This window comes from Eptesicus fuscus, chromosome 5, assembly GCF_027574615.1.
Source record: "Eptesicus fuscus isolate TK198812 chromosome 5, DD_ASM_mEF_20220401, whole genome shotgun sequence".
NCBI lineage: Eukaryota > Metazoa > Chordata > Mammalia > Chiroptera > Vespertilionidae > Eptesicus > Eptesicus fuscus.
This window is the reverse complement of record NC_072477.1, coordinates 73,930,912-73,952,016: the sequence shown is the minus strand read 5'-3', so window position 1 is coordinate 73,952,016 and position 21,105 is coordinate 73,930,912. Positions and strand designations below refer to the sequence as shown.

The window sequence follows — 21,105 nt, the reverse complement described above, 5'->3', positions numbered from 1 at the left end:
TTTATTATGTTGAGGTATGATCCTTCTATTCCCACTTTTCTGAGAGTTTTTATCATGAAAGGGTGTTGGATTTTGTCAAATGCTTTTTCTGCATCAATTGATATGACTATGTGATTTTTATCTCTCAATTTGTTTATGTGATGTATCACGTTTATTGATTTGCAAATATTGTACCAGCCTGAACAACAGGAACTTTCATATATTGCTGATGGAAATGTTAAATGGTACAGCCACTTTGAAAGACAGTTTGGCAATTTCATACAAAACTAATCATACTCTTACCATTCAATCCAGCAATCACTACCAGTAATGTGAAGGAATCAAAAATGTTTGTGGGACTATTCCCTTTGCATAAAGCTTCTTTCTTGTTCCTGAATAAAATATTGATACATATGGCTACTTTCTCCCATTCCACAAATCAGGGCACATGCAATAATTATGGATGACGTCTCTCTTTCACAGCTCAATAAGTCTACAATTGCTATAGTTGGCCCTAAATGGAATACATTTCCCATGCCCCCAGCACATGATTTGAGCCAATATGCAGGAGATATGCTTACATCTTCCTTCTTTCCTTACCTAATATCACCAACTATCTCTCCTGATATTTTTGTCTCATGGGAAAATTAATGTGACTCCTAGACCTGGTTCCCAAGAGAAATCAATAAGATGTTGGCTCTTAGGGATCTCAGAAGCATCAATGGGTCACTAACACCTACTGCTACTAATGAACTATATTCCCAGTGGGAAGAAACATATTTTTTTTTCTTGGAGGTGTTTACACTACAAAACACAAAATAAAATTTTATTTCATCTAAATGCTGATGCACATCATAGAACAGAACAGGTAGGTCAGAAAATTGCTCCTAAAGTTAAATGATACCAAAGCAATCTCTCTTCTATTTCCCCTCCATTTTCTGTCTTTCTTTTCCACGGTTCTACTTCCCTTCAGTTTCTAGTTGTTCCAAACCTTTGGGCACTATTCTTACTATTCTGATTACTAGATTTTATTATGCCTGAAGAAAGAGATGTTTCTAAAATGACTGAAATTTTTTTATGTCCCACTTTGGTGAGTTGGTATATCAAGGATCTGTATCTCACACCACTTTTTTCAACATCTTATATACTTTACATTTCCCACTGTGAGGACCAAGTATTTTTATGTCTTGCTATTTCATTCCCTCCCATACTCCTAACAGATTGTACCAGGGAAGTTAATTTCTGCCCTTACATTGGGAATGCTGGAGTCAGTCATTCCCTCTGCTTGTCACTTGGATAAAGCATTTGATAACATTAGCCAATGACTGGACCAGAAATTTAAAAGAGAATGACAAGAATGAATATGGCATAATGTAACTGCTGTCCATAAGTCTGAAAGTAGATTTCTAAAAATTAGTGAACATGCTACATCAGTGAACAAAACAATGGTAAAATGAGTTTGAACAGCTTTGCTTCTTTGTGTTTTTAATCTTGTGATGGTTATTGCTCTTGGCTATTGCTATTTAAAAAGGAATAAAATGACTACCAACAACTTTTAAATAAATAATATCTGTGATTATTACTACAAATAAGTAGAAAGGTTGAAGAAGGAGAAGGAATTTTCAGTCACTAAAGTAAGAAGATCTAAATTTTGTGTTTTCTGCATTACTTACTTGAAAAGAGTCAAGTAAAGCCAAAAATCTAGCAGGGATAGCAACTAGCTTTTAAGGAACACTTTCTCTGAAGAATTTCTGATTCTTTAAGGTTTTCTTAAAAAGCAAAAACACTAATTTTTTAACTGATATGAATTCACTCTTCCCTCGTGCTCTAAACATGAACTCATTATTTTAGAATTAACTAACTAAATGTTAGAACCAACTCTTTTTTTAAATTTCTTTATTGATTAAGTTATTACATATGTATCCTTATCCCTTCATTACTCCCCTATCCCTCCTACTCATCCAACTCTTGATAAGTTTTGAACAAAAGATGTGATTTTCTTTAAAGATGATAATCATCACAAGTGGTATGAAGAGTTATGAGTAAATTTGATTTCAGCTTTTCTTTGTAGACAGATTTCTTCAATCAGTCTTATCTATTTTAGCAAAATGTAATGGAAATTTAAGAAGTATAAAATTTGGTTGACAAGCTAAATGGGTAACATATTTTCCCATTATTTTCAGTGTATGACTTCCCTATTCCAAATAACTGGGGTGGATGCACCAGGATTCTATAAAATGCCATCCAGTTACCAATCATTTATATTTCTTAACTCAAAACTCACTCACATATATTCATGCTAAATAAGAAAACATGTATAGTGCTCATTTAAATTTGACTTAAAACACCCATAATTAGTATACCCATAATTATCATTCATTAACTGAGAAATGGAGGTTTAACCCTTTGCACTCGCTTGCTTTTTTCTTGATTCCTTTATTCTAATGCTAACCGTGTTGAGTCACACTCAACATCTGAGTGCAAAAGGTTAACCAGGGCTAGTGAAAGTATAAAACTATACACCATGACCAAGTGGGATTTATCCTGGGGATGCAAGGATGGCACAACATCCGCAAATCCATAAATTTGATACACCACATAAACAAACTGAGAGATAAAAACCATATAATCATATCTATTGATGCAAAAAAAGCATTTGACAAAATCCAACACCCTTTCTCGATAAAAACTCTCAGCAAGGTGGGAATAGAAGGATCATACCTCAACATAATAAAAGCCATATATGACAAACCCACAGTCAACATCATACTCAATGGGCAAAAACTAAAACCATTTCTCCTAAGAACAGGAACAAGACAGGGATGCCCACTCTCACCACTCCTCTTCAACATAGTACTGGAAGTACTAGCCATTGCAATCAGATAAGAAGAAGAAATAAAAGACATCCAAATTTGAAAAGAAGAAGTAAAACTGTCCTTATTCACAGATGACATGATATTGTACATAGAAAACCCCAAAGACTCCATAAAAAAACTACTAGACTTAATAAATGAATTTGGCAATGTAGCAGGATACAAAATAAACAACCAGAAGTCTATGGCTTTTCTATACACCAATAATGAACTCACAGAAAGAGAAATTAAAAAAGCAATCCCATTTACCATTGCAACAAAAAAAATTAAGATACCTAGGAATAAACTTAACCAAGGAGACAAAGGACCTGTACTCAGAAAATTTCAGGATGCTAAAAAAAGAGATAGAGGTAGACATAAACAAATGGAAGAATATACCATGTTCATGGATTGGTATATTCATGATGTAGAATCAACATCATTAAAATGCCCATACTACCCAAAGCAATCTATAAATTCAACGCAATCCCCATTAAAATACCAATGTCATACTTCAAAGACCTAGAACAAATTCTCCAAAAATTCATCTGGAATAAAAAAAGACCCCAAATAGTTGCAGCAATCTTGAGAAAGAAGATCAATGTTGGAGAAATCACAATACCAGATATCAAGCTATACTACAAAGCCACTGTTCTCAAAACTGCCTGGTACTGGAACAAGAACAGACATATAGACCAGTGGAACAGAACAGAGAACCCAGAGATTGATACAAGCCAGTACGCTCAATTAATATTTGACAAAGGAGGCAAGAGCATACAATGGAGACGAGACAATCTCTTCAATAAATGGAGTTGGGAAAACTGGACAGATACTTGCAAAAAAATGAAACTAGACCACCAACTTACACCATACACAAAACGAAACTCAAAATGGATAAAGGACTTAAACGTAAGATGGAAAACCATAAAAATCTTTGAAGAAGCCATAGGCAACAAAATAGCAGACATTTGTTGTAGCAATATCTTTACCAATACAGCTCCTAAGGCAATAGAAACTAAAGAGAAAATAAACAAGTGGGACTACATCAAAATAAAAAGCTTCTGCACAGCAAAAGAAACTATCAACAAAACAACAAGAAAGCACACACAATTTCAAAACTACAACTAAAATACAGAAGGGACATCATCCAGAACCACAGGAAAGCTGGCTGAGTGGAAATTCTACAAGTAGAAGGAAAGAGAAAAGCTCATGGAGAATCAGAGGAGCTGCAAAGGGCTGAGGTACGGAGACACACACGCAGAGAGGAAGGATGGCTGAGGGCCTGGCTGGCTTTCTCTGGCAGGAGGGAGAAGGAAACTCCCGACTGCACTGAACCTCAGTTCCAGGCGAAATCCTGTGGACCCAGGCTCATACGGGGGATTCTGGACTGTCAGGTAGAGAGAAAGGCACATGGAGACTCAGAGACTCAAGGGACCTGCAGCGGGCAGGGGTCTGGAGGCGCACACACACGTGCGAGTGTGCACAGAGAAGACGAACTGCTGAGGTTGCCGCTGGCTTTCCCTAGTAGGAGGGAGCCGGAAGCTCCCGACTGCAAAGAACCCCAGTTCTGACTGCACTGAACCTCAGTTCCCGGAAAACCCCTGGGGATCCACGATTTTATGGGGGAATCTGGACTGTTAGGCAGAAACTCAGGGGAGCCACGAAAGACAGAGGTCTGGAGGCGCACACAAGGGCAGGGCTGATGGGAAGCCAAGACTGTCTGCTCAACCCTGGGACTCCGCCCCATCCAAGATGAGCACAGAGGCTTTTGCAATTTTGCAAGTCTGGTCCCATAAGGCTGTCTCCAGAACAGAAGTTCTCCTGGTGTAGACACAGCTGATACTCACAGCCAATTGGCCTGGAGGTCAATTCCTCCCAGTGATACCAACAACAATCAAGACTTAACTACAACAAGGCTGTACACACAGTCCACAAAGGGGTGCACCAAGAGTGTCTACCTCAGATAACTGGGGAGGCTGACCAACTGGGCCCTATAGGACACCTAGCACACAAAGCTACCCTACCAACTCAGGGAAGCAGTGAAAATGCAGAGACAAAGAAACAGATCACAAACAAAAGAAAAGGAGGAAAACAAATGACTGGATATAGAATTCAAAACCTCAGTTATAAGGTTTTTCAAGAATTTCCTAGAAAAGGCAGATAAATTTAGTGAGACCCTCGAGGATATGAAAAAGGACCAACTAGAAATTAAACAGAGGAGCCAAGATGGCGGCGGAGTTGAACGGCTGATCTGCTGCCTCGCACGGCAGTTTCGGAAATACAACTAAAAGATGGACTGGTAAGCGCGGCGACTCCTGCTCGCATCTCCCCGGATCGGGCGGCTGCTCCTCTCAGCCAGGACCTCAGCCGGGGCCATGGGCTCGTCGGCTGCCGCAGCAGCGGCTACAGCGGCAGCCGCGGACTCAGTGCAGTGGCTCTCGGTAAAGGAAGAGACCATCTTTCCGCAGGACGGGCTCATCCGCGTCACCAACCTGGCCGAGCTGCCCAGTGAGATCCTCGGGGCCCCGGAGGCCGCTGACACCGACTTGGAGGATTTTTATGATTTCCCGTCTTACATTCAAGTCCGTTAGCCATTTTGAGAGAGGAGAACCAAGAAGGCAGCAAAGTTAAACAAATGAACTGCGCCGTGCACAGCAATTTCAAAAATACAACTGGAGGACAGAGCGTCTGCCACCCAGAACCACAGGAGAGCTGGCTGAGTGGTGGATTTACAACTAAGAGGGAAGAGGAAAGAGCAAACTCGGAGGGGCTGAGGTGCGGAGGCGCGTGGGTCGGGCTGGTGGTGGGGGAAGGGACACGCGGCTTTTTTTCCAACCCTACGGGAGATAAGCTCCCCATCACTCTGAGGTCCAGTTTCTGGTGATGCACGGGGGACCCAGATGCCTGCGGGGAGAGGCTGGACTCTCGGCCATCGTGTCGGAGAGTGGGAGTGACTTCCTTGCAGAGGTGCACCCAGCAATCAGTGTTTGCTGCGCTGGAACGCGGGACGAGGGGACTTGGAAACGCGGAAAGGCAGAAAAGGCAGAAAAAGCAGACTTGTAGCCATTGCGGTTTGCCACGCCCTGGCCTGGTGGCACCCTGAGACCCGCCCCGCCCTGGGGCCCATCCCGCACGTTCTGCAGGCCCGCCCGGGCTCCAAGCAGTGGCTTTTGCATGTGGGTGGCCTGCCCTGTGGCAGCTTGACCAGGTGGACTGGGGTTCCAGTCGGACTGCTCCAGGGCCCCTCAGGCAGGAGGAGGAATCTGCAGTTTTTGCTGTAACTCCTGCTGAGTGGCCTCAGTCAGTAGCTGACCTGCAACCCATTGGAGACCCAGAAACGAGGGCATCTAGTCGTCGGTGTGAGACGATACCAGATTTCAACCACTCGCATAAGGGATACATTCAAGAGGCAGACTCAGTGAACGCCAAAGCCTTGCTTCAACAAGTCCCAGCCCATAAACATGTCTCCTGCACAGTAACTCTTCCTTTATAGAGACAGTGGGTCCTCACAGCCAATTGGCCTGAAGGAAAATTCCTCCCAGTGACACCAACAACAATCAAGACTTAACTACACAAAGGAGGACCAAGATGGAGGCATAGGGCAGACGCCTGATTGTTGCCTACCACAACAATTTTGAAACTACAACGGGAAACTACAACGGGTCCGGGTGAGACCACGCCCTTGGGTCCAGGAGAGGCCACGCGCCCCTGGGTCCGGATGAGGCTGGGTCCTGGGCCTGGTGAGGCCGCGCGCCCCTGAGTCTGGGAGAGGCCACGCGCCCCTGGGTCCGGGTGAGGCCACGCGCCCCTGAGTCCGGGTGAAGCCGTGTAACCTGGGTCCGGCCAAGACCAAACCAGAGGAAGTCGGACCTCCGTTACCACCATTTGTCCACCATCCAGAGCTGAGGGGTCAGTGCTGACATGTACACATAAGGAACTGGTGGACATTGAAATTCGGTCCAAAAAGAAACTCACTACAGACTGATTCATTTGCCTGTCAGCATAATTATTATTGCTCGTCTCACATTCGGTTCTTATAAGTATATTTCTAGTGACACATGTTCTCGCTCATCTAGGGGAAATGATGAACAACATAGACTGATGAACAAGAACAGACCCAGAAACAAGGAGGCATCGATCGAACTATCGGGCCTCAGAGGGTGGGTGGGGGAAGGTAGGGGTAGGGGGGAGAGATCAACCAAAGGACTTGTGTGCATGCATACGAGCCTAACCAATGGTTAAGGACAACAGTGGGGTGGGGGCATCCGTGGGGAGGGCTGTGGGATGGGAATGGGGAGATGAGGACAAATATGTGACACCTTAATCAATAAAGAAATTTAAAAAAATAATAAATAAATAAAAAAGAAAAAAAGAAATTAAACATACACTGACTGAAATAAAAAATATTATACAGAGACCCAACAGCAGACTAGAGGAATGCAAGAATCAAGTCAAAGATTTGAAATACAAAGAAGCAAAAACACTCTACCAGAAAAGCAAAAAGAAAAAAGAATCCAAAAAGTTGAAGATAGTGTAAGAAGCCTCTGGGACAACCTCAAGCGTACGAACATCAGAATTATGGGGGTGCCAGAAGAAGAGAGAGAGCAAGATATTGAAAACCTATTTGAAGAAATAATTATTGAAAACTTCCCCCACCTGATGAAAGAAATAAACTTACAAGTCCAGGAAGTGCACAGAACCCCAAAAGAAAGGAATACAAAGAGGACCACACCAAGACACATCATAATTAAAATGCCAAGAGCAAAAGACAAAGAGAGAATCTCAAAGCAGCAAGAGAAAAGCAGTTAGTTACCTACAAGGGAACATCCATATGATTGTCAGCTGATTTCTCAACAGAAACTACACAAGCCAGATGGGAGTGGCAAGAAATATTCAAAGTGATGAATAGCAAGAACCTACAACCAAGATTACTCTACCCAGCAAAGTTATCATTCAGAATTGAAGGTCATATAAAGAGCTTCACAGATAAGAAAAATCTAAAGGAGTTCATCACCACCAAACAAGTATTATATGAAATGCTGAAAGGTATTCTTTAAGAAGAAGAAGAAGAAGAAGAAAGTAAAGATAAAAATTACTAACAACAAATACATATCTATCAACAAGTGAACCGAAAAATCAAGTGAATTAAAAATCTGAGGAACAGAATAAACTGGTGAATATAATAGAATCAGTGGCATAGAAAAGGAGTGGGCTGATAATTCTCAAGGGGAAAAGGGTATGGGGGGTGCAGGAAGAGACTGGACAAAAATCGTACACCTATGGATGAGGACAGTGGGGGGCAGGTAACAGTAGAGGGTGGGGTGGGAACCGGGTGGAGGGGAGCTATGGGGGAGGGAGGTGAAAGGAGAAAGAATTGTAGTAATCTGAACAATAAAGACATATTAAATTAACAAAAAAAGAAAGCCCGCTGCATAGGAGAACATATTTGCCAATGTTATTTCCGATAAAGGTTTAATCTCCAATATTTATAGGGAACTCATACAAAAGGAAGATAAACAATCCAATCAAAAATTGGGCAAAGGACCTAAATAGACACTTTTCGAAAGAGGACATTCAGAAAGCCAAGAGACATATGAAAACATGCTCAAAGTCACTAATCATCCAAGAGATGCAAATCAAAAAAACAATGAGGTGTCATCTCACACCTGTCAGAATGGCTATCATCAACAAATCAACAAATGACAAGTGTTGGGGAGGATGTGGAGAAAAAGGAACCCTTGTGCACTTCTGGTGGGAATGCAGACTGGTGCAGCCACTGTGGAAAACAGTATGGCATTTCCTCAAAAAATTAAAAATGGTACTTCCATTTGACCCAGTAATACCACTTCTAGGAATATATCCCAAGGAAACAGAAATACCAATCAGAAAGGATATATGCACCCCTATGTTCATAGCAGCACAATTTACAATAACTAAGATTTGGAAACAGCCTAAATGCCCATCAGCAGATGAGTGGATTAGAAAACTATGGTACATCTACACAATGGAATACTACACTGCTGTAAAAAAGAAGGAATTCTTACCATTTACAACAGCATGGATGGACCTGGAGAGCATTGTGCTAAGTGAAATAAGCTAGCAGTGAAAGAAAAATACCACATTATCTCACTCATTTATGGATACTAAAGAATATTACAAACTGTTGAACAAAAATAGACAGAAGCAGAGAAGCATCGAACAGACTGTCAAACTACAGCAGGAAGGTAGGGGAGAGTTAGGGGGGAAGAGAACAACCAAAGGACTTGTATGTATGCAGATAAGCACAACCAACAGACGTAAGACACTGGGGTCAGGGGGATAAGGGCAAGTGCTGGGGAGTAGGGGAGGCCCGGGGAGAGCTCAGTTGGGGAAAAGAAAAAGAGATATGTACTACTATTTGTAATACCTTAAACAATAAAATTTTTAAAAAGAAAGTATAAAACTAGTGCAAAAATTAATAACTTACCTCTATCACATCTATGCATGCTTCACTTCTTCCATGAATCTCACAGTATTATTCTTCTTCCTTTTCTTGCTTCTTTTTCTCATGTTGCATTTCTTTTTTTTTAATAATATTTATTACTAACTAGCTTTTCCTGGCCACTCGTTGCTGTGGCTCAGTCTGGTTAAATGGAAAAGAAAGAAAAGAGAAAGAGCACATTTCTAATATGTTTAATTTCACAATGCTTGTGGGTATACAATATTTTTTGTTGTTCCATTGTCTGTGCAGATATAGAGATTGTCTGGTTTGCTGACTCTAGAACAAGCAACATATAATTGTCCATGTGAGAAGCAATCCGTGTCTAGATCTAAACCGCACAATTCTAAAGATTGGCCCTGAGCTTTGTTGATGGTGATTGGAAATGCCAACCGAATTGGGAATTGCAATCTCTTAAATTGAAATGGCATATCCGTTGGAATCATAGGAATGCAAGGAATGAGGACATCTTCACCTTTGAAAGGTCCTGTCAAGATTGTTGCTTCTACGACGTTGCTCATTAATTATTTACTGCAAGCTGAGTGTCGTTGCAATGCTTTGGCTGGTTGATATTTCGCAACATGATAATTGGGACGCCAATTTTCAATTGCAGTACGTACGGTGGCATCCCTGTAAGATCCAGTGTATTAAAAAATTCTGTTGGATAATTAACCGCTTCATCTGCTTCCACAACAGTGTCGACAGATTTGTATGTGACTGCCTCGCTTTGAATGTTAGACTGAATAATATTGTTAAGTTCATAGACGTCTTTGTTCTTGGCCGCAACAATAGCTTGCTCACTCAGCCAATCGTGATTCTTATAATTGGTTTGAATATTGGGAAATACTTTTTCAACCAATTCTTCTTTTGACGTCACTAAATTGCAGAAGTTATGAGGCAATGAAATTCGTCCTGAGGTCAGATCAACTGGCACCTTTCCGTTCCCAGTTTCCAGCAATTAATGTGAGAATATCTCATCTGATCGATCGTTTTGCAGCTGGACATGCATATTTGTAGTTAATTTTAACGTCTTTACGTGTTGCCACAAAGTAGAGTATTTCAGGCAAGCATTTATTTTGTCTGCTGATGTCGATCGAGGAATTACAGGTAATGTTTGCCTGAAATCTCCTGCAAGCAATATTAATGCGTTCCCAAATGGTCTGATGTTTCCACACAAATCTTGCAATGATCGATCAAGAGCCTCGAGCTATTTTTTGTGTGCCATTGTGCATTCATCCCAAACAATGTTTGCATTTCTGCAATACTTTTGCCATGCCCGATGCTTTGGAAATGTTGCATGTGGGAGTTTCAATGAATTGCATGTTCAATGGCAATTTCAAAGCAGAATGAGTAGTTCTTCCACCTGGTAGCAATGTCACAGCTATTCCGGATGACGCAAGAGCTAAGGCTATGTCATTTTGGGATCGAATTACTGCCAGAATCAATCTAATTAGGAATGTTTTACCAGTTCCTCCTGGCGCATCTAAGAAGAAGATTTCTCCAACCCCGTTATTGACAGTGTGCATTCTTTGATCATAAATGCCTTTTTGCTCAAGTGTTAGTTTAGGAATATTTGATTGCACATACAACAAAAAAATCACCCGTGTTGTAATTTTGTTCACAACGCAATTCTACATCGAACAAAGCAGCAGCAGATCGATTCAGTGATGGCATTCCCAATTGATTGAGAACTTTGTTCACTATTTCTAAGCACAAATCTTCAATCATTATCAACATTGAAATGGAATCGTAAAATTGGAAATTTGGAAATCGTAAATGGATCGTAAATTGGAAACATTGAAATGGAATCCTAAAATATTTAGTATAGCATGTGTTGCTTTCACATCCAACAGATGGCGCTGTTTTTCAAAAAAGGCATATTTTTACCTGTCACAGGTATGACATCTATATAATAGTAGGTATAAGGTATATAAAAACGCACGTATTCGAATGCAAAGTTGTGTCAAATTTTCAAAGCAATCAGTGAAGAACTTTCGGAGATTTAAGATTTTGAACAAACAAACATTTACATTTTTATTTATATAGATGTATGGCCAACATAGAAATATACAAAATATAAACAGTCAAGCTTTCTAATATTATAATTAACTAATATGTCATTACTCAAATTGTTTATAATGATGTGTTGATGTATATACTTACATATCTTTGTAGCATCTATAATAATAAAAGCATAATATGCTAATTAGACTGGATGTCCTTCTGGATGAGGCTGGGGCTGCGAGGGAAGCTCAGGTCCCAGGTGCCAGAGGGAAGCTGGTGCCGGCAGCCAGGGGAAGGAAGGCCTAGTCTTGCACAAATTTCGTGCATTGGCCTCTAGTATTCATATAAAAACACATCACATAAGACATATTCTTTTTTTTTTATTGATTTTTTACAGAGAGGAAGGGAGAGGGATAGAAAGCTAGAAACATCAATGAGAGAGAAACATCGACCAGCTGCCTCCTGCACACCCCCTACTGGGGATGTGCCCGCAACCAAGGTACATGCCCTTGACCGGAATCGAACCTGGGACCTTTCAGTCCACAGGCCGACACTCTATCCACTGAGCCAAACCGGTCTTGGCAAGACATATTCTTTTGTAACCAACTATTGTAACTTAATAATTTAGTGGATATGTCAACAAATCTAAATTTGCATCATTTCTAACTGCCACATTCATTTTGGGATGAACTTTATCAATTTCCCCTTTCTGCATATCTTCTCATATTTTATTACCTTTTGTAAATGTACTTTAAATTTTTCACTTTAGATTAGATAATAAATGGACTTGAATATATTTTATAGATAGACATCTTCAACCTTTCTACTTATTTGTAGTAATAATCACAGATATTCTCTATTTAAAAGTTGTTGGTAGCAATTTTACTCCTTTTTAAATAGCAATTTAGCAGAACTAAGCTTCAAATATTTGAAGACGAGCTCTAATGACCTTTATCTTTTACTCTCAGAAGCCCTGTAGTTTTTACATGCTCTTAATATATCCTGATTAAATATTTTATTTCAGTGAAGATATCATTATTTCTTAATTTCACCTTTGAATTGCCAATTCTTAATCCTCGAACAGGGCTCAAAAGCATCAAATTGCTCTCAGTCCTAGGAAGGTACTAAAAAGTCTTTTTTTTTCTGATTCTTCTGATACTGTTTCTTTGGAATTTCACTTGATTTAAAATGATCTTAATTCTCCAGGGGACTGGTTGCAATCACAAGTATTGGAAACTTTCAGAAGAGTAAGCCTTTTCATGTTAATGCTACCTTCCCTCTTAAATTTAATATTCTTTCCACATTGGCTGATTATTATGCTATGTGTGATTAATGCCTGTTACTTCTCAGGTCTGAAATAAAAGAATAATCAGAGAATATGTTCACCTAGAGTATGTGTAGACAAATGTGACTAAGAGTTTGAACATTTAAAAGATGGCTGACTATTCATGACATGGAAGATTCTTTGTTAAATATATATGGACAAGACTGAAGACATCAGAATTATTGTACAATAAACCTCATAAGGAAGCACTCTCCTAAGAGAATGTTACTCTTTGCTCCTGATTCCTCCACCTTACCTGCCATATTCCCATAATTTTTCTTTCTCTCTTATCTATCTTAATTACATTTATTGGGGTGATATCCTAAAATATAAAGAGCCAGGGTCCGTAACAACAAAAACAACCAGATGGATGACCAAACAGCAGGCTAGGGAGCTGAGGGAGTGGGACAAACAGTCACCATGAGGGGACCCCCACCTGGATCGGGGGCATGGCCAGCCTTCAAATCACAGGCAGCCCTAGTCCAGGCCGGCCAGCACCCCAGAGGGGACCCCCGCCAGGATCGGGGGTGTGTGGCCGGCCTTCAAACCACTGGCAGCCCTAGTCAAGGCTGGCCTGTGCCCCAGAGGGGACCCCCACCACAATCGGGGCCGTGGCCAGCCTTCAAACCACTGACAGCCCCTAGCCCGAGGCAGCCTCCTAGCCGAGGATGTCCAAGTCTGTTCTGGACCTAGGGCCATGCTCTCCCCGCGAGCGACTCAGAAGCCACCAGTGTCTAACTGCCAGTCTCCAGGAGGTGGGAATGAGTCCACCATCCACCAAAAAGTAGGACCATCCAACTATTCACAGTCTAAGTGCAAGCACGGGTTCATGGCTGACAGGGTAGAGGCCAGAACAAAACAAAACAGCAGAAACACCCTGCTCACCTCAGCAGGTGCAGCTGCAGTCCACGCAGGCCTGAGCAGTGTAGAAAGCGCTACCTTCTCCGGGGTCCTGTCCTGGCACCACTGCCTTGCTCACCCTCAAGTCCCCATGAGTCCTCACAGCGAAGTGTGTAGGGCATCCTGCAGGAGTTGTGCCTTTCTGGGTGCTTTTGCCCAAAGACACCATTTGGGATGAATTCAGAGCCACATCTCACTTCCCATGAGACTAGAAGAACCATGTAAAAGGAATTCGACAAAAACTTTCCACATCTCTATTCTTTTGAATCCATAAAACGACCTTTAAAAAAGCATTCGGGCCACCTAAGAGAGAATGCACTTTCTGGCCAGAGCACGCAGGATTCTTTTGCACAACAGGTTAAATGAAGCAGGGAGCTGGCACAGTGGAAATGGCCCTGATGCCCTATGAGGAGACCGCGGGAATGGGGTTGCAGAAATTCCACAAGCCTCTTGCCACCTTCTTCTTTGCAAACCACACCATCCAGATCCGCCAGAACTGGAGGCAACTAGGAGTCACAGCCGTGGTTTGGGACATGGTAAGCAAATCCTAATGGCCTCTGAAAACATCTGTAATTGATTATAAGACTGGTCTTTATTTTAAAAGAAATAAAAGAACAGCTTCGTTGAGATATAGTTCATATACTATACATGTCACCTAAAGTGTACAATGAACTGGTTTTTTAAAGTAAATTCAAAGTGGTATAACCATCACCATGCTCAACTTTTAAATATTTTCACGACCCCATCGCCTCCAAAGAAAACTTCTACCCACTAGAATCACTTTCCTGATCATCTTCCCCAAAATAGAATACATTTTAAGGGTGGGTAAAGGAAAGTTGAGGGAAGTTAAAATAATGCACAAAGGATATTGTAAAATGACAAAGCCCAAAATGAAAATCATGTGTTTTCTTTTTAAAAAAATATTTTTTATTGATTTCAGAGAGAAAGGGAGAGGGAGAGGGAGATAGAAACATCAATGCTAAGAATCACTGATCAGCTGCCTCCCACAGGCCCCATACTGGGGATCGAGCCCACAACCCAGGCATGTGCCCCTGACCAGAATCAAACCTGGGACCCGTCAGTCCACAGTCCGATGCTCTCTCCATTAAGCCAAACTGGCCAAGGCCCTGTGTTTTCTTTAAGTTCTGCGTGGTTGTAATGGTCCCCAAATCTATACTAATAAAAGGGTAATATGCTAATTAGAGTGGACGTCTTCCAGACGTCCTTCCAGACAAAGCCGCAGCAGCTGCAGGGCTGAGGCTCAGGCAGCTGTGGGTGGCTGCAAAGGGCTGAGGCTCAGACCGGCAGTGACAGCAGCAACAGCGGATATTGGGGGCGATGCCTTCCCCTGATCTGCCAGGTCGCCTCCCGCAGAGGGAGGCTAGACTGGGGGCTGAGACAGAGGCAGTTAGGGGCAATCAGGCTGGCAGGGGGGCAAGTTAGGGTTGATCAGACTGGCAGAGGGACAAGGTAGGGGCAATCAGGCTGGTAGGGGAGCAAGGTAGGGGTGACCAGGCTGGCAGAGGAGCAAGGTAGGGGAGATCAGGCCTTTAGGGGGGCAAGGTAGGGTCAATCAGGCTGGCAGGGGAGCAAGGTAGGGGAGATCAGGCCTTTAGGGAGGCAAGCTAGAGGCAATCAGGCTGGCAGGGGAGCAAGGTGAGGGCGACCAGGCCAGCAGGGGAGCAAGGTAGGGGACATCAGGCCTTTAGGGGGGCAAGGTAGGGGCTATCAGGCTGGCAGGCAGAAGGATTAGGGGCAATCAGGCAGGCAGGCAGGTGAGCGGTTAGGAGCCAGTGGTCCTGGATTGTGAGAGGGATGTCCGACTGCTGGTTTAAACTGGCAGTCGGACATCCCCAAGGGGTCCCAGATTGGAGAGGGTGCAGGCCAGGCTGAGGAAACCCCCTTCTGTGCACGAATTTTGTGCACTGGGCCTCTAGTTGGTTAATAAAATTATATAGGTTTCAAGTATACAATTCTATGATACATCCTCTGTATATTGTATTGTGTTTAATTTCCAATGTCAAATCTCCTTCTGTCACCATATATTTGACCCCTCTTTACTCTTTACTACCCTCCAACCCATCTTTCCCTTTGGTAGCCACATACTGTTTTCTGCATCTATGAGTTTTTCTTTGTTCTTTTTTTGCTTTCAGTTTTATATCTCACATATGAATGAGATGATATGGTTCTTGACTTTTTCTGTCTGATTTATTTTGCTTAGCATGATGTTATCAAGATCCATCCATGTTGTCACAAATGGTAATATTTAATCTTTTCTTATGGCTGAGTAGTATTCGGTAAATATATACCACATCTTCTTTATCCAATCATCTATTGAGGGACACCAGTTGTATCTATATCTTGGTCATCATAAATAATGCTGCAGTGAACATTCTTGTAAATAAGGGTGCATATATCCTTTTGAATAAATGTGTTCAAAATTTTCAGGAGGATACCAAGAAGAGGAGTTGCTGGGTTATATGGTAACTCTATAACCCAGAATCATTGATCAGCTGCTTCCTTCATGTCCCATACCAGGGATCGAGCCCGCAACCTGTGCATTTTTTCCTGACCAGGAATCAAACGGTGATGCTCAACCACTGAGCCATGCAAGCCAAGCTATTCTTAATTTTTTGAGGAATCTCCATAATGTTTTCTATAGTGGCTGTAGTAGTTTATATTTCCATCAACACTGAATGAGAGTTCCTTTTTCTCCACAACCTTGCCTACACTTGTTACTACTTGTTATAATAGCCATTCTAACATGTGTGAAGTGATATCTGATTGTAGTTTTGATTTGCATTTCCCTAATAGTGATTTTAGCATCTTTTCATATATCTATTGGTAAATTATAGCCTAATTTCTGATTATCTCATTTCCCTATTTATTTACGTCCCTTTCACCTGTCCTCTCTGTATGTTTTCTAACTTCATATTTTGGCACTTGCAACATAGTTCCTACAAAATCACTGATGGGCAAACAATGTATCAATGTTTAGTACCTATATCTCTTAATTCTTCCTTATTTTCTATTGTCAGAATATTTCAGATTCCTCTCTACTGATTGAGTCAATGAATGGAGCAAATGACTGTGGTATCACAATTTGCATTGATTGTATTTTCAAATTCATGGGTGATGGATCTTTTTCTCTTTTTCTATCCAAAAAAAATAATAATAAAATAAAATACTGAGGAATAAATTTAACCAAGGATGTAAAAGATCTGTCCTCAGAAAAGTATAAAACACAGAAGAAATTGAAGAAGATACAAATAAGTAGAAGCATATACCATGTTGACAGGTAGAATTAACATCATTAAAATGTCCATACTACCCAAAGTAACTTATAGATTCAACACAATTCCTATCAAGATACCAATGGCATATTTCTCAGAACTAGAACAAATATTCCAAAAATGTATACAGAAGCAGAAAGACTCTGAATAGCCATAGCAATCTTGAGAAAGAAGAACAAACGAGGAGGAATCACAATATCTAATATCAAACTATATCACAAGGTTATAAAAGTCAACACAGCATGGTACTGGCAATAAAAAAAACAGACATATAAATGGAACACAATAGAGAGCCCAGAAATAAACCCATGCCTTTATAGTCAATTAATATTTGACAAAGGAAGCAAAAACATACAATGGGCTAAAGATAGCCTATTCAATAAATAGTGTTGGAAAAATTAGACAGATACATGCCAAAAAAATGAAACTAGACCACATTCTTACACCATACACAAGAATAATTCAAAATGTATTAAAGAGTTAAATGTTAGACTCCAAATCATCAAAGTTCTAGAAGAAAACATAGGCAATAAAATCTTGGGCATTTCTCATAGCAATATTTCTTCTGTTATGCCTCCTCAGGCAAGTGAAACAAAAGAAAAAAATAAACAAATAAAACTAATTCAAACTAAAAAGTTTTTGTACAGCAAAAGAAACCATGAAAAAATACATCCCACTGAATAGGATAATATATTTGCCAATACATTTGATAAGGGCTTAATATCCAAAATTTATAAGGAAGATATACAACTCAATAACAAAAACACACAAATAATCTGGTTAGGAAATGGCCAAAGGACCTGAATAGACACTTCTCCAAAGAGCACAGATGGCCTATAGACATATGAAATAATGCTCAATGTCACTATTCATCAGAGAAATGCAAATTATAACCACAATGAGATACCACCTCACACCTTTCAGAATGGCTAGCATCAATAAATAAACAAACACCAAGTGTTGGCAAGGATCTAGAGAAAAGGGGACCCTCGTGCACTGTTGGTGGGAATGCAGACTGGTGCAGCCACTGTGGAAAGAAGTATAGAATTACCTCAAAAAATTAAATATGGAACTGTTTTATGACCCAGCAATTACACTTCTGGGTATTTATCCAAAGAACCCTGAAACACTAATCAGAAAGAACATGTGCACACCAACGTTCATTGCAGTGTTATTTACAATTGGCAAGATTTGGAAGCAGTAGATGAGCGGATAAAGAAGCTGTGGTAAATTTACACAATAGAATACTATTCGGCCATAAAAAGCATGAAAATCTTACCTTTTGCAACAGCATGATGGACCTAAAGAGTATTGTTCTTAGTGAAATAAGCCAGTTGGAGAAAGACAAGTATTATATGATTTTACTTGTATGTGAAATTTAGTGAATGAAATAAGCTAAAAACAAAATAGAAACAGACTCATGGATACAGAGAACAGATTGAGAGCTGTCAGAGGAGAATATGAGCTGGATGCTTGGTGGAAAAGGTGAAGGAATTAAACAAAAATAAATAAATTCATAGACATAGACAGCAGTATGCTAATTTGGTAATTAGGGAAAGAGGGTAAGGAGAGCTAAAGAGGATAAAGTGTGATGGAAGGAGATTTGACATGGCCTGGAAAACACACAATACAATATAAAGATGATGTATTATAGAATTATATACCTGAAACCTATATATTTTTATTAACCAATGTCATCCAAATAAATTCAATAAAATAAAATAAATAAAATTTTTAAAATACATCATATGAATATTTTTTTATTCATGTCATGGGTAGAGTTGAAATGGTGCTGCTCTTAGCAATGGCATATGATGACCCTAATGAGCCTCAATATGTGTGTTTTCTTTCTAGTGGCTTCCTGGACAGTGGGGATAATTTGTTCTGCATCTCATGTTTCTTTTTGCCTTTTTGTTGCCATAATAAAGTAGATAACTTTACTGTGATTTTCCTCAAGTCATAAAACTTGCTGTGTAGACACTTAGAAGATAGATTTTTGTAATCCTTGCTAACAGTGGGTTTATATCCATGGCTACCTCTTCTCCTTAACTATATCCTTCATCTTTATTTTGTTCACTGTCTGGAAATGTTATCAAAAACATTTGTCCAAAGCATTCCGGGGACTTATCCAAAGCATTTCTCACATTGTCAGCTCACATCACTGTAATAATTTTATTTTTATGCAATGCATGTTTTTCTATGTGTAGCCTTTCCTTACAGCATCACTGGATAAGTGTTTATTATTGACTTTGCTATCATCCCTGTCTTGAATACTGCTATCTACACCAGTACATTAAGAAACAAAGACATGAGTGTGGCTGTGAGAAGATGAGGAAATTGGATTGTGGGTTCTAGTAGGATCTCATAATGAATGGAGCAGATCTAGATTACAGGATGCTTCAGGTTCACCAAGAACACTGAGTCACGTGACTGTCATTATTCCTATGGTAAGAAATACTATTTGAGAAGATAGTCCGACAAAGGTAGAAATTGTCAAATTAAAGATAACTTTATTTTGCCAACCTCAGAGAATAAGTTCACTTCATTTATTTCCATTTAAAAAAAAGATATGATAATAGAAAGCTAAGCTGATTTTTAGGCATAAGCTTAACATTTAAATGCCACTTTCTGGATGACATTTTCTGGTACTTGCTAATTTTAATTGCTCTTAATTATTAATAAATACCTCAAAAAGTTGATACATATATCTCATAGTAAGCTTATGAATTTAATAGATAAAATGTGAGTTTGGGTAAATCATTAATCATTAAAGTATATTTTTTAAATTTCTATTTTAATTTAATTTAACTTAGAATAAGAAGAAAATCAACCATGAATTACCTATGTTAATCCCTTAACTTAGACTTGACTTTATTTTGAGCTTTATCATTCTAGGATGCTGTTTTAGTTTTGTGTTTAGGTCTGAGTGATTGCAGGTAGAAAAGGAATTTCTTTAGTACCATCAATACTTTGGGTAAATACAGACCAGAGATTTGTACACTTTTCTCTGCCTTTCTGTTATTCTAAAAAGGAAGAACTTTCAATATTCAGTTATTTAGTATATTATCAAAAAGGGGGGGGGGGCATAGAAATGACAAGTGTGTCACAGGAGAATAATCACCCAGGAGGTGTGTTTAAAGGTCTGTTTTCCTTGAATATGGTTTCCTGGTCAATCAAAAGATTTTCCCCAAGTTTTATCCATCTGTGTTTGATGGTCTTGAATAAATATAAAGCCAACAGTGGTGAGGCATACTCAATTTACTTGAGAATTTCTACATTTGGAATAAAAACTTTATTGAAGTTGCACAAAACTTTTTCATGTATTTGTTTCTACTGCTCTGTAAGTAAAATCTGCTCAATTAAAAGTAATTAATGCCTGTGTTATTTCATCCTGTGCTTCTCCAAGAAATTTTCCAATAATATCTCTAGTTTTCCTAATGTAAATAAATCAATAATACTTTTTTTCTAATGCTTTGGTATTCACCTGGATAGGATTTTCTTCTTTACTTAATTATTGCTAACCATGCTCTCCATCAAATACTCTATTGGGCTTCTGCAACACCAAAGCCTCCTGATTTTCCTCCTGCTTTTGGGGGAATTCTTTCCCTCTGTCAGTTTCCTCCGTTTTCTTCATCCGCTCAACTACACTTAGTATTCTTCACAATTCCATCTGTGGCCTATTCTCACTTTATGTTCTGTCCCTAGGTGACATCCATTCCCATGGCTTTAGTTACTGTCTAAGAGCTAGGTGCTCTCAAAGTTAAAGTACTATTCCTTGAGTTCCTAATCCACAAATCTAACTGCCCATTTACATGGATCCCACTCAACAAGTCTAAAACTAAGCTAATCATCTCATCCTCAAACCTGATCTTTTTTTAGAGTCCTCAGTCACAATAAATGGCACCAATATTTATTTAGTTGCTCTGGAAGTAATAATGTAGTCCTTCCCCCTTAATTCCCAATATCCAATCAATCAGTAAGTCCTATTAATTTCACATTCTAAACACCTCTTAAATATGTCCCCTTATTTTCATCTACAATAGCATCATTATTTTCTAAGGCTTCACATGTCACTTATCAAATATTAAGTCATTTATGCAGTCTTCCAACTTCAAATCTTGTTTGTCTTAATTCTCATTATCTACATTTTAGTAATAGATATTTAAAAATATAACCCTAAGTGTGTGATTAATTTACTTAAACCCTTCACATACTTGCCACTATCCTTAAATTAAAATACTAACTCCTTTTCAAGGTTTATCATGCCATCCAAGA

At 39.8% G+C, this 21,105-nt stretch overlaps 1 pseudogene; it reads left to right on the top strand.

The window, feature by feature from the left end:
- Positions 1-5,206: 5,206 nt before the first annotated feature.
- On the top strand, positions 5,207-19,162 carry LOC114231985 (olfactory receptor 4F6-like; annotated as a pseudogene).
- The last annotated feature ends 1,943 nt before the right edge of the window (positions 19,163-21,105 follow it).